The sequence below is a fragment of the Acomys minous genome, assembly GCF_964271855.1.
Source record: "Acomys minous genome assembly, chromosome: 16".
Lineage (NCBI taxonomy): Eukaryota > Metazoa > Chordata > Mammalia > Rodentia > Muridae > Acomys > Acomys minous.
Window position 1 is genome coordinate 16,513,265 of NC_140498.1, and position 12,138 is coordinate 16,525,402.

Here is a 12,138-nt window from a genome sequence, read left to right on the forward strand (position 1 = left end):
ATGGCGGTGCGTGCCTGTAAGCCCAGCATGTATGGAGCAGAAACAGGCAGATCAGAAGTTCAAGATCAACCTCAGCTCCCTGTGGAGTTCTAGGCCAGCTTGGAATGCGTGAGGCCATGATTCCACTAAATAAACAAGTAAATAAATAAATACAACCTTAAGGAAGAGGATTCAGTGATACGCTATCATCTATTCACTGGCAGATTTGACAACTAGACAATGCGAAGCCTCTGCCCACATCCCCCAACACACACCGCATCCTCGTCAAGTCCGGAGTCTTAGTGATGAGCAGTAGCAAGAAGTCAACAAGAAGATGGTCAGTGGTGGTGCGGTCCTGAAAAAAAGAAAGAAAGAAAGAAAGAAAGAAAGAAAGAAAGAAAGAAAGAAAGAAATCAACAAGATGATACCAAGCAAGAGTCCCTAAAAGACCAAAACACTCCCATTAAAGTAACACGAAGTAAGGGCATTTGCCTTCCTGCATCAGAGGAGATGGCTCTCAGGGTATCGACTTTGCCTTTTCTTGGTTAAAATGAGAAACATTGAGAGACTAGCCCAACTGAAAGCCAGTGTCCCAACAATCAGGCCATGGCTTCCAGCCAGGGCTGCACATTGTAATACTCAGAGTGTCGCTGCAGGCCAGACTCCAGCCTTCTACATCTCCAGAGGTGGGACTCCCTCGTTAACACACACGGGACCTGGGGGATGGAGTCCAATGGTAGAGCACTACCTAGTACGCCTGAAAACTTAGGTTTGGTCCTGAACCCACAAACCAAACAAATGCTTTAAAAAACAGGGCTAGGGTACAGGGAAGTGGTATACACTTGCCTCAAGCCCTAGGATCAATCTACAGCCCCACAAAAAAGAAATACACAAACGTACACACTGGGCATGGTGGCGCATGCCACTAACAACCCAGCACTCCTCAGCCTCCTTACCTCTATTTTCCCTAATTTTCACTTTATCATGGGTTTTTTGTTTGTTTGTTTGTTTGTTTTGGTCTGGTTTTTAGTTTTCTGAAACACAGTCTCACCAGCTGGCCTGGAACTTGCTATGTAGATCAGGTCGGTCTTGAATTTACAGAAATCCACCTGCCTCTATCTCTCTCCCGCTGGAATCAAAAGCATGCACACCACCATGCCCAGCTTCTTTTACTCGATGTCTTTACCTCATCTTTTAAGATTAGACAACAGCTCTTATCTCTCAGTCATGTGCTGGTGTACATTTATAATGTTAGCGCTCCAGAGGCTTGGCAGATTGCCAAGAATTTGAAGACAGCCCAGGCTATATAGTGAGTTCCAGGACTTGGACAACGGTTACCTTTCCCAGTCAGAGTTCTCTCCATGGTGAGGGTAACTCTGACGTCTCTGACTTCAGGCAAAGTCAGGGAAATAAAGTGTTACTGTTGTCTGGTTTATTTTGTATTTTATGTCTCTGAGTGTTCTGCCTGTGTGTCTGCATGTGCACCAGGTGCCTGTTCAGGAGAGACACTGGATCCCCTGGACCTGGAGTTACAGATCTCTGTGAGCCACCATATGTGTGCTGGAGACCGAGGCCAGGTTCTCTGCAAGAGCTGCCAGTACCCTTAAGCACTCTGTCATCTCTCCGGCCCAGGTGCTGATTGGTCGTTGTTGTTGTTTTGGATTTTATCTTCTTTTTTTTTTTTTTTTAACATCTTTTTCTTTAAAGATTTTATTTATTTGTTGTATATGAGTACTTTATTTGCATGTACAACTATATGTCAGAAGAGGGCATTAGATCACATTATAGATGGTTGTGAGCCACCATGTGGTTGCCGGGAATTGAACTCAGGACCTCCGGAAGAGCAGTGTTCTTAACCACTGAGCCATCTCTCCAGCCTCGGATTTTATCTTCTTTCCAGACAATGTTGATTATAATTATCTTCTTACAACTGCGAGAATCCAAAGAATGTTTCCTCCACCCCTCTCCCCACCTGTCTTTTATTTATTGGCAGGTGTCGCGGCTTTTGTGTGCCGCAGCATACATGGAGAAGTCTGAGAACAACTTGCGAGCATTAACTCTCTCCGCCAGGTGGCTCTTAGGAACCAAACTCATGTTGTTAGGCTTGGCAGCAAGCACTTTTAACCACTGAGCCATTTTGCCTTGTTGTTGTTGTTGTTGTTGTTATTGTGCATTTGTTTTGTTTGGCTGTTTTTGAGACAGGTCTCACTATGTAGCTCTGGCTGTCCTGGACTCACTAATGTAGACCAGGCTGTCCTCGAATTCACAGCAATTCGCCTGCCTCTGCATCTCTAGTGCTAGGAATTAAGGCGTGCACCACCACCTGGTCCCACTCCCAATTTTAAGGCAAGGTCTCACTATATAGTCTAGCTAGCCTAGAACTCAATATGTAGTCCAAGCTAGCCTGGAACATAAAACAATCCTTTTGTCTCAACTTCCTAAGCACTGGGTTATAGACAGGGCATACCACACACACTCAGCCATCTAAGTGGTTTTTGGTTATTTTGTTTCCAGAGTTTCTGTTACATTCATTCATTCGTTCATTCATTCATTCATTCGTGTGTGGGATGTGTGTGCATCTCTCTCTCTCTCTCTCTCTCTCTCTCTCTCTCTCTCTGTGTGTGTGTGTGTGTCTGTGTGTGTGTGTGTGTCTGTGTGTGTGTGTGTGTGTGTGTGTGTGTGTCTGTGTGTGTGTTTATAACACTAAAACAGAGTTGGAGTGTAGCTTGGTAGTAGAGCACTTGCTTGGCATGAGCAGGCCTTGGGTCTGGGGTAGGGGCAGGGAGGACTGCTAGGACTTATTTTGGTGAGATATCTTGTAACTATCCAGTTTTACAAGAAAAAAGAAACACGGGCTCAGAAACAGATAGCCTTGTGCTAGATCACTCAGGAGCAGGACCCAAAGTTCTGGTCCCTGAGCTCAGCCACATCTGGGGGCCACAACAAAGCAGCCAGGAGATGGAGCCCCTCCTCATCTCAAAAACACCCTGAACCCTGAGAGCAACTAGCAGCCTGATGGTGCCCCTGGGAGCAGGCTTGGGACTGGTTGAGCAGGCTGGACAGGGTGGGGAAGGAACATTGGGAATAGCTGCCATGGTAGAAGGTGACTGTTCCAAGGAACACTGATTCACAAAAACTCCCATCTCACCAGAACCTTCCTTGATACCATCATACTTACTTCGGGCGTCACCTAGGAAGCCCCAGCCAATTCCCTTGCCCAAGCTGTATCCTGGTGTGGAAACCATAGATTGGCTCCTTTTCTAGTTCCCTGAGAAGATTCCAACAGCTTCCTAATCTGGAGAACCACTGTCTACAGAAGACAAGTGTGTGCAGATCACCCATGATGTCATTAAAAAATGCAGCGAGTCATGAAGCAATCTGGATAGAGCCCAATAATTCACATTTAAAAAAAAAAAAAACATCTTGAACTGGCCATGGTGGTGCATGCCTTTGATCCCAGCACTCAGGGAGGCAGAAGCAGTCAGATCTTTGTGAGTGTCCGAGGCCAGCCTAGTCTACAAAGTGAGTCCAGGATAGCCAAGGCTACATAGAGAAAGCTTGGGGAGGGGGAACAAACAAATAAACACCTTTTCTAGGTGAGTCACACCTATAATGTCAGCACTTAGGACATAGAAGCAGGAAGCTAGGAGGATCCCAAGTTCAGGACATACTTGACTACATTTTGTGTTTTTGTGGTGGTAGTTGTTGTTGTTGGTGGTGGTTTTCTTGGGTTTTTTTTATTTTTATTTTTTTGGCTGGGTGGTTTTTGGTTTGGTTTGGGTTTTTTGTTTGTTTGTTTGTTTGTTTGTTTGTTTTTGTTGTTCTTGTTTTCCAAGACAGGTTTTCTGTTGTAGCCTTGGCTGTTCTACACTCACTTTGTAGACCAGGCTGGCCTCGAACTCACAGAGATCCGCCTGCCTTTGCCTCCCAAGTGCTGGGATTAAAGGCATGCACCACCACTGCCCAGCTCAGGGAATTGTCCTCAAGGCTCACTTTCATTTATGCAGATGGGGGAGTGGAAGTGCCACCTGTACGAGGGTGCCCAAGCAGGCAAAAGAGGTTGTCCAGATCCTCTGGAACTGGAGTTACAATAGGCAGTTGTGAGCCTCGCAGTGTGGGTGCTGGGAACTGAACTCTGGTCCTTTAGAAGAACATCAACTGCTCTCAGTCACTGAGCCATCACTCCACGCCTGAGTCGGGGTCTTGCAGCTAGTGTTTTTAGGGCAAAAACCCCCAACTCTAGGAGCCCCAACTTCCTAGGCTCTGCCACCTGCCTCACCAATTAGGAAAAGAGTAACATGCTGGGTGGTGGCACAGGCCTTTAATCCCAGTGCTCAGGAGGTAGAGGCAGGTGGAGTCTGAGGCCAGCCTGGTCTACAGTGAATTCCAGGACAGCCAGGGCTACACAGAGGAACCCTGTCTCAAACAAACAAACAGACAAGCAACAAAAGGAGTAACACAGTGAAAAGCAGATTTAGTCAGTGTGGCCGCACTAGGAAGAGGGGTCCAGTGGCCCCCAGTCCATTTGGGAGGTACTTAAATGAGATTTAGATATAAGCAGAAGAAGAGCTGGGATGGGTGGCATCATGGGCAAGGAGTTGTCATTGTGTCAGCTCTGGGTCTTCAAGGTGGCCCAAAATGATCATCTCAAGGCAGTCTGGCTCCTACAAGCTGACCACTTCTGCTTAGGGGTACGGCCTCCCCTTTGGGGGTAGTTGTCATCCAACAAGCTTACTGGTTACTGTGGCCAGGTAAGGAGTCACTGCTTCCTCTTAGAGGAGCAGGTTCCAAGCATCTCGTCTGGCCTCAGTATCCCCGCTGCACTACATCCCCAGCCTGTGCTTTCCTCTTGTTAACCTTTCAGTATGGGATCTAATGTTTTCTTTTGTTACTTTGAGGTATGGTCTAATGTAGTCCAGGTGGAGTTGGGGTGGTCTGGGACAGCTCGTTATCCCCCAGCTTTCATCTCTGGGGTTGCTGGGGGGTGAGAGACCTGGGTGCTTCCTGCACTCTATTCTAGGCAAGGCTTGAGATCCAACTCAGGCCTGTCGTGCTGGCCTCTACCATGAGCCACATTGCTACTCTCTTCTTTGACATGGTAGTGTAGGCTATGACTATTATGGTGGACTAGAACAGTGTTTTGATCCTGCAGTAGCGCGTGTCAGTCTTAAACGGACTTCCCCATTCCTGAGTGAGTCACCGTATCTGTCAAAATAAAGCCATCAGGCAATTCTTCTTCCTCCTCTGCTTACTACAACAGGCAGGAAGGGCTATCTCAGTTCTTCCTAGTTCTCTGCTTGCTGAGGTTCTCTCTCTCTCTCTCTCTCTCTCTCTCTCTCTCTCTCTCTCTCTCTCTGTCTCTCACTCTCTCTCTCCCTCCCTCTCTCTCTCTGTCTCTCACTCTCTCTCTCCCTCCCTCCCTCCCTCTCTCCCTCACTCTCTCTGTCTCTCTGTGTGTGTCTCTCTCTGTCTCTGACTGTCTGTCTCTGCCTCTCTGTCTCTCTCTGTCTCTGTCTCTGTGTGTGTGTGTGTGTGTGTGTGTGTGTGTGTGTGTGTGTGTATACACAAGTGACTATGAGCATGAGCATGAGTGTGCTTACAGGTGTGGGGGTGCATGTGCCCCTGGGCAGTGGTTACCATTTCCCTCATTTTTAGCTCTCATTCTTACCTGTTAAGAGAAACCCCAGACCCAGCTGTTCTTACAAAAAGCTGGATTGAGCATCAAGAAGTCACTTCTTAAGCCTTGAGAGCTGGATTCCAAGACAGACCATATCAATGTCAACCAACAGAGTCCTCTCTGAGAGTCATCTACAGTTTCCGGAGCCGTATACATTCATTCATTCCCCACGTGTTTGCCAGGCATGGCAATACCAGGGCTTTCGGCTGAGATTGCAGGACAGAACCCGAGCAGCTTCACCTCTGCTGTTGTTGACCTGCAGGGAGTCAAGTCGGCTCATAGCCACTTGCAGTACACTCCACTTCCAGCAGAGGCCGCCACGGCCCAACTCCTGCCTTCTCTAGAAACTCACAGGTCTTAGAGGTTTTTTTTTTTTTTCCCCCAACACTAAGAAAATCAGGACTCTTACCTGAACTGTCCAAACTTAAGGGCGAGCGACTAATTGCAAACTTTATGAAAGACTTCATGAACTAAAAATAGATAGTGGGACAAACATACCCTAAAAATCTCAGTGAGGGAAAGAGACCCTTAACTCGTGTTTTTGGGTCCTGGTCCTCTTGCCTCTGGTTCCCAGTGAGACTTTCTTCTACAGGTCTGGCAAGGACAGGCTTCGAAGAGCCAATCCTACTGTAAAACCAGAACAAGAGCCACACTGTTAAGGAGCCATATTACTGCTTAGTCCTCATGTCCTACAAGAATAGGTTTCTCCTTGGTTATGAGCCCAGGTTATTCAGAAGACTTGAGTTCAATTCCCAGCACCCACATAGCAGGTACAACCACCTCTAACTCCATTTTCAGGGGATCCAATGCCCTCTTTCGACCTCCTCTGACTCCTGTGCACATATATACATACACAGGGATAAAAATAAACAAACCAGTAGCAGAATGAGATGGCTCACGCCTTTAATCCCAGCACTCCAGAGGCAGAGGCAGTGGCAGGCACATCTCTGGGAGTTCGAGGCCAGCCTGGTCTACAAAGCAAGATCAGGACAGGCAGGATTACACAAAGAAACCCTGTCTCAAAAAAAACAAAGAAACAAACAAAGAATTAGAAGAAGAACAACAACAACACCGAGAAGGAGAAGGAATTGTTGTTTCTGTTTCAGCTGAGCCATGGTGGCACAGGCTTTTAATCCTAGCACCAAGGAAGCAGAGGCAAGCAGATCTCTGTGAGTTCGAGGCCACTCTGGTGTACAGATAGTTAAAGTCCAGCTAGAATTACATAGTAAAATTTTGTTTCCTGAACAAAACAAACAAACAAACAAACAAACAAACGATGGTTTGTTTGGCTTTTCCAGACAGGGTTTCTCTGTGTAGCCTTGGCTGTCCTTGAACTCAGAGATCCGCCTGCCTCTGCCTCCCAAGTGGTGGGATTTAAAGGTATGTGCCGCCACTACGGCCCAGCTATTTTTGCTTTTATTTTTACTTTTCCATTGTATGTTTTCTAACAGCCAACTATCCCACCCCTGTAAACAGGTTCACGGCTGTTTTCTATTAACCTCATGGCTTTTCATCATAAAGGGGACCTCGCAAAACTAGCCCAAGGCTTAGGGTGCACCTCTAAAATAAAGCTTGCTTTGACTGGTCAGTTGTGGAATTGGTCTTTCTCCTTGCATGCTTGGGATTAACACTACTACCAGGAGCCCTGTGGGCTGGGGAGGTCGCCAGGCAGGAGGGGGAGCAGAGAGTTTATTTTTAGCTGCCTACACTGAGCACCAACCTTATTTAGGCATCGGGCAACAGGGTGAGCTGGAGGCTGCAGGCTAGAGGGGTCTCCAGCTCCTCTTACCATCGCTCTGCCCTGTCCACCTCCACCCCACCCCCACCCTCACCATCCTTTCTGGAAGGCTAGAAATAGCAGCCTTAGTGCCATGACGCTCGGCTGCCTGGCTTGCTTCTCCACTGACACTTGGCTCTCCTCTTTCCCCCAGGATCCCACAAAGAAACACTCAAAGGACTACAGGGTGCTGTCCCTTCTTATTCTAGTGGTTTAGGGCGTAATTTGTGGAATACTACAGATCTGGGTTCAAATCCTTTGGATGACTCTAAGTGACTGTCTTAAAACCCAAGCTGTCCCCTCTCCACTCCCTCTTTTCTTTTCTTTTCCTTTCTTTCTTTTTCTTTCTTTCTTTCTTTCTTTGGAATCAAACATAGTAAACCCACACACACGTGCTAGGCAAGCACCCTGCCAACTGAGTCAGAGCCCCAGGACCAGAATGCTGCTTTGGAGTAGTAGAAATAGTAACCTGTCCCATCTTCCTGGTTGGTGCTGATAATTAAAAGTGACTGAGTCAATGAAGAATCTAGCCCATCAAGGTAGATCTTCAGTCACTGATGGTGATGGAGATTAAAGCCATGTATCCGGAATCTTCTTCCAAAGACTGGTGTATTCATACAGCATTTTGTGCAGAGAAGGGCATTTGGGGGAAGTTACTAGAACATGAGGCTCTGACCTCATCAGTGATAAAAATCCACTGGTGGCTTCTTAATCTGCCTATTGGGAGGGGAGGGGGGGTGGGAAGTGGGACCCATTTGAAAGGAGCCTATCCTTGGAGGCTGCCATGGTTTGAATATGCAATGTCCCCATTGGATCAAATGTTTGAAAAACGTGTTCCCCATCCCTGTTTCAGGATGCTGTGGACCACTCAGTATGTGAGGCCTGAAGGAAGTGGTTAGCTGCGTGACAGGCCTTGCGGGTTATAGCTCAGCTCCACCTCCTGCAGGAGCTTTCAGCACTTCCGGGTCAGTCCCCATGTGAGGGCCATGGTCAGCACGTACTGTGTTGAACCTTCCTTGCCGCGCTGAATTCGGTCACCAGCATTGTCTAAAATGAAAAGATGGGGGCTGGAGAGACGGCTCCATGGTTAAGAGCACTGGCTGCTCTTCCAGAGGACCTGAGTTTGATTCCCAGTACTCACAGGCTGGTTCACAACGCCTAAAACTCCAGTTCTAGGGCACCTAACACTCACTTCTGGCCTGGAGGACACCAGGCATGCACACGGTACACAGACATACATGTAGGAAAAAAACCCATACACATAAAAAAATAAGTTAAATAAATCTTAAAATTAAAAAAAGAAAGAAAGAAAAGAAAAGAAAAAAATTTTTTTTCTGAGACACGGTTTCTCTGCGTAGCCTACCCTGGAACTCTTTAGACCAGGGTGTCCTCAAACTCAGAGATCAACCTGCCTCTGTCTCCAGGATGCTGGAATCAAAGGTGTGTACCAGCACTGCTTGGCAGAAAAAGTTTTACTGAGGCGTAACTGGTACACAAAAGCTGTATTCATGTAGTGTATGCACAGAAGCCCACACTCAAATCACCGCATCAAGGCTACAGGCAACATCAAGTCCTACAATTTGTGTCTAATCATTTTTTTCTCTGCCTTGATCTGGGGGCTTGGTTTTATTTTTGTTTTATAGGAAGGACACTTAATATTCAAGATCATATAAATTAAGTGCACAAGCCAGGCATGGTGGAGCACGCCTTTAATCCCAGCACTCAGGGAGGCAGAAGCAGGCGGATCGCTGTGAGTTTGAGGCCAGCCTGGTCTACAAAGTGAGTCCAGGACAACCAAGGCTACACAGAGAAACCCTGTTCAAAAAAAGCAAAAATGAAAAAAAAAATTAAGTGCACAATGGAGTATTCTGCTGCACAGCAGTTTTATTTATTTATTTATTTATTTATTTATTTTTGGTTTTTTGAGACAGGGTTTCTCTGTGTAGCCTTGGCTGTCCAGGACTCACTTTGTTGACCAGGCTGGCCTCGAACTCACAGAGATCCACCTGCCTCTGCCTCCCGAGTGCTGGAATTACAGGCCTGCACTACTGTGCCTGGCTCCACAGCAGATTTCTAGTACTTATTTGTGTATGCATGTGTGTGTGTGTGTGTGTGTGTGTGTGTGTGTGTGTGTGTGTGCATGTAAAGCGTGGATGCTTGCTCCCATGTATGCATGTCAGTGCACATGCATATGGACGCCAAAGGTGGCGACATCAGGTGTTGTAGAAGGAATCTCTTATGTATTGTTTGGATGTAACAACTGTCAGTTAAAAAAAACTTACACCCTATAGCTGAGGCAGGAAATAGGTAGGACTTTCAGAAGGCAGAAGGGATTCTGGGATACAGCCAGCTTAAGATTCAGCTGGTAAGATATGAGGAAGATGGATCCATGGTGCCTGAGCCCAGGTTACGAGCCACAGGACAGAATGTAAATTAGTATAAATAAGTATTATTTTAAGTTACGAGCTGGTCAGAGAAGAGCCTAGCTATATGGCCTAGGTATCTGTATAATATTTAATGAGTCCCATGCGTCATTATTCTGGGAGCTTAAGGACTGAAGGAAAAAACCTCCTCACACTACGAGGTCTTTCTTACTCTCTCTCCACCTTGTCTATTGAAGCAATGTCTGTCACCTGAACCCAGAGTCCACTGAATTCAGCTAGTCTAGCTGGCCAGCTTGCCCTAAGGATCCCTTGTGTCCAGCCTCTAAGCTCTAATATTACAGGCAGATGGTTATGGTCACCAGGCGTTCTCGTGTGTGCTGGTTAGTTTGTTGTTGTTGTTGTTGTTGTTGTTGTTGATGTTGATGTAACAGGAGCTGGAGTCACGTGGGGAGGGGGAGCCTCAAATGAGAAGACGCCGCCATTGGATTGGCTAGTGGGCAAGTCCGTGCGGACCATTTCTTGGTTACTGCTCGATGTGGGAGGGTGCAGCCCAGTGCCGGGGGCGCTGGCTCCTATAAGGAAGCAACTAGCAAGCCGTGTAAGCAGCTTCCTCCATGGCCTCTGCTTCAGTTCCTGCCTCCAGGCCCTGACTTCCTTTATGACTGTTACCTAGAAATGTAAACCAAACAAACCCTCTCCTCCCAGGCTGCTTTTGGTCATGGTGTTTGTTACAGCAATAGAAAACTCCCATCCTCATGTGTTGACTTAATGGTGTTTTTTTTTTCCCTAAGCCCACTCTAACTCCCAAATGAGACCTGTTACCTTTATTCATAAGCTTTAAAGCTCTATAGCTGGGCAGATACTCGTCTAGTCTAACCTGACTATCTCAGCGTGGCCTACCTCCCAGGCTTTGCCCAATTACCTGCCCAGTGACTTTGTTCTCTCTCTCTCTCCCTCTGCTCAATCTAGAACCTCCAGCTGGGACTGCAAGTCCTGCCTTAACTCTCCTGCCCACTATAGGCTGTTCAGCTCTTTATTGACTAATAAGAGATGATGGGGAACCATTTTTGTTTGTTTTTTTTTTTCAAAGACAGGGTTTCTCAATGTAGCCTTGGCTGTCCTGTGGACCAGGCTGGCTTTGAACTCACAGAGATCCATCTGCCTCTGCTTCCCCAGTGCTGGGATTACAGGCATGCACCATCCCAGCGCACCCAGCTTGGAGAAGAATTTCTACACAACGTTGAAACGGGAAAGTCTTCAATAGTAATGGCAACACCAGAATCTGTTAGCATTTAGCTCACTGCCGGTGCAGCAGTTAACAATCAAATATACAGGCTGGGTGGTAGTAATGCTTTAATCCCAGCATTCACGGGAGGCCAAGGCAGGCAGGTCTCTGTGAGTTCCAGGCCAGCCTGGTCTACAGAGTGAGTTCCAGGATAGCCAAAGCTACACAGAGAAACCCTGTCTTGAAACAAACAAACAAACAAACAAATAAACAAGAAAAACCCAACAACAAAAAAACAATCGGATATACGGAGACACACCTTAATACAATGTGAGTGGAGGTCACCCTCTCATGTTTACATGGCACAACCTCTCTTTCTACCCTGAACCATCTCCCTAGCCCTAACAATGCAGTTCTCTGAAGCCCAGTTCTGACTTACAGAAGGAGAAATAGCTACCTCTGAAAAGGGACCAAACACAAAACCCTGCCCACAATGAAATGGCTCTGATGATCCATTCCCTGGGAACCCTCCCCAAACAGCCCTTTGCATGGTTTTACAAACAAGGATGATCTGCGTATCACTCTCTTATACCACACCCCTGAATCAGTAATAGTTTAGATAGTCTCAGGCGATGGGCGGGGGAGGGGGGAGCTGAGGGAGCACATTCCTGATCCCTCTGTTCTCTGCTCCTAGAGCTTCCAGACAGCCTGGAAGATGCCTCATTGCCATCAAATGTCGCTGATGCAAAGGCGTCTGGTGGTGGTGTGGGGCTGCTATCCCATCCCTCAGGAGGCAGGGAAAGCCTGGTCCAATATAGTGCATTCTATGCCATCCACGTGTGCATCGTAAGGCCCTGGGTTTTGTTTTTTTGTGGGGTTTTTTTTGTTTTTGTTTTTGTTGTTTTGGTTTTGTTTTTTGTTTGTTTGTTTTTTTGAGACACGGTTTCTCTGTGTATCCCTAGCTGTCCTGGACTCACTTTGTAGACCAGGATGGCTTCGAACTCACAGCAATCCACCTGCTTTTGCCTCCTGAGTGCTGAGATTAAGGGTATGCACCACCACGCCCGGCAGAAGACCCTGTCTTAAAAGTTAAAAA

The 12,138-nt window shown here is 47.0% G+C and overlaps 1 pseudogene across 1 annotated transcript in view; it reads left to right on the plus strand.

The window, feature by feature from the left end:
* The window catches only part of LOC311586346 (small ribosomal subunit protein eS8-like), an 18,581-nt pseudogene continuing 6,443 nt past the window's right edge, over positions 1-12,138 (plus strand). Inside the window, exon 1 of the transcript in view lies at positions 1-6. The product of the transcript in view is annotated as a small ribosomal subunit protein eS8-like (transcript). The remainder of the gene's footprint in view (positions 7-12,138) is intronic.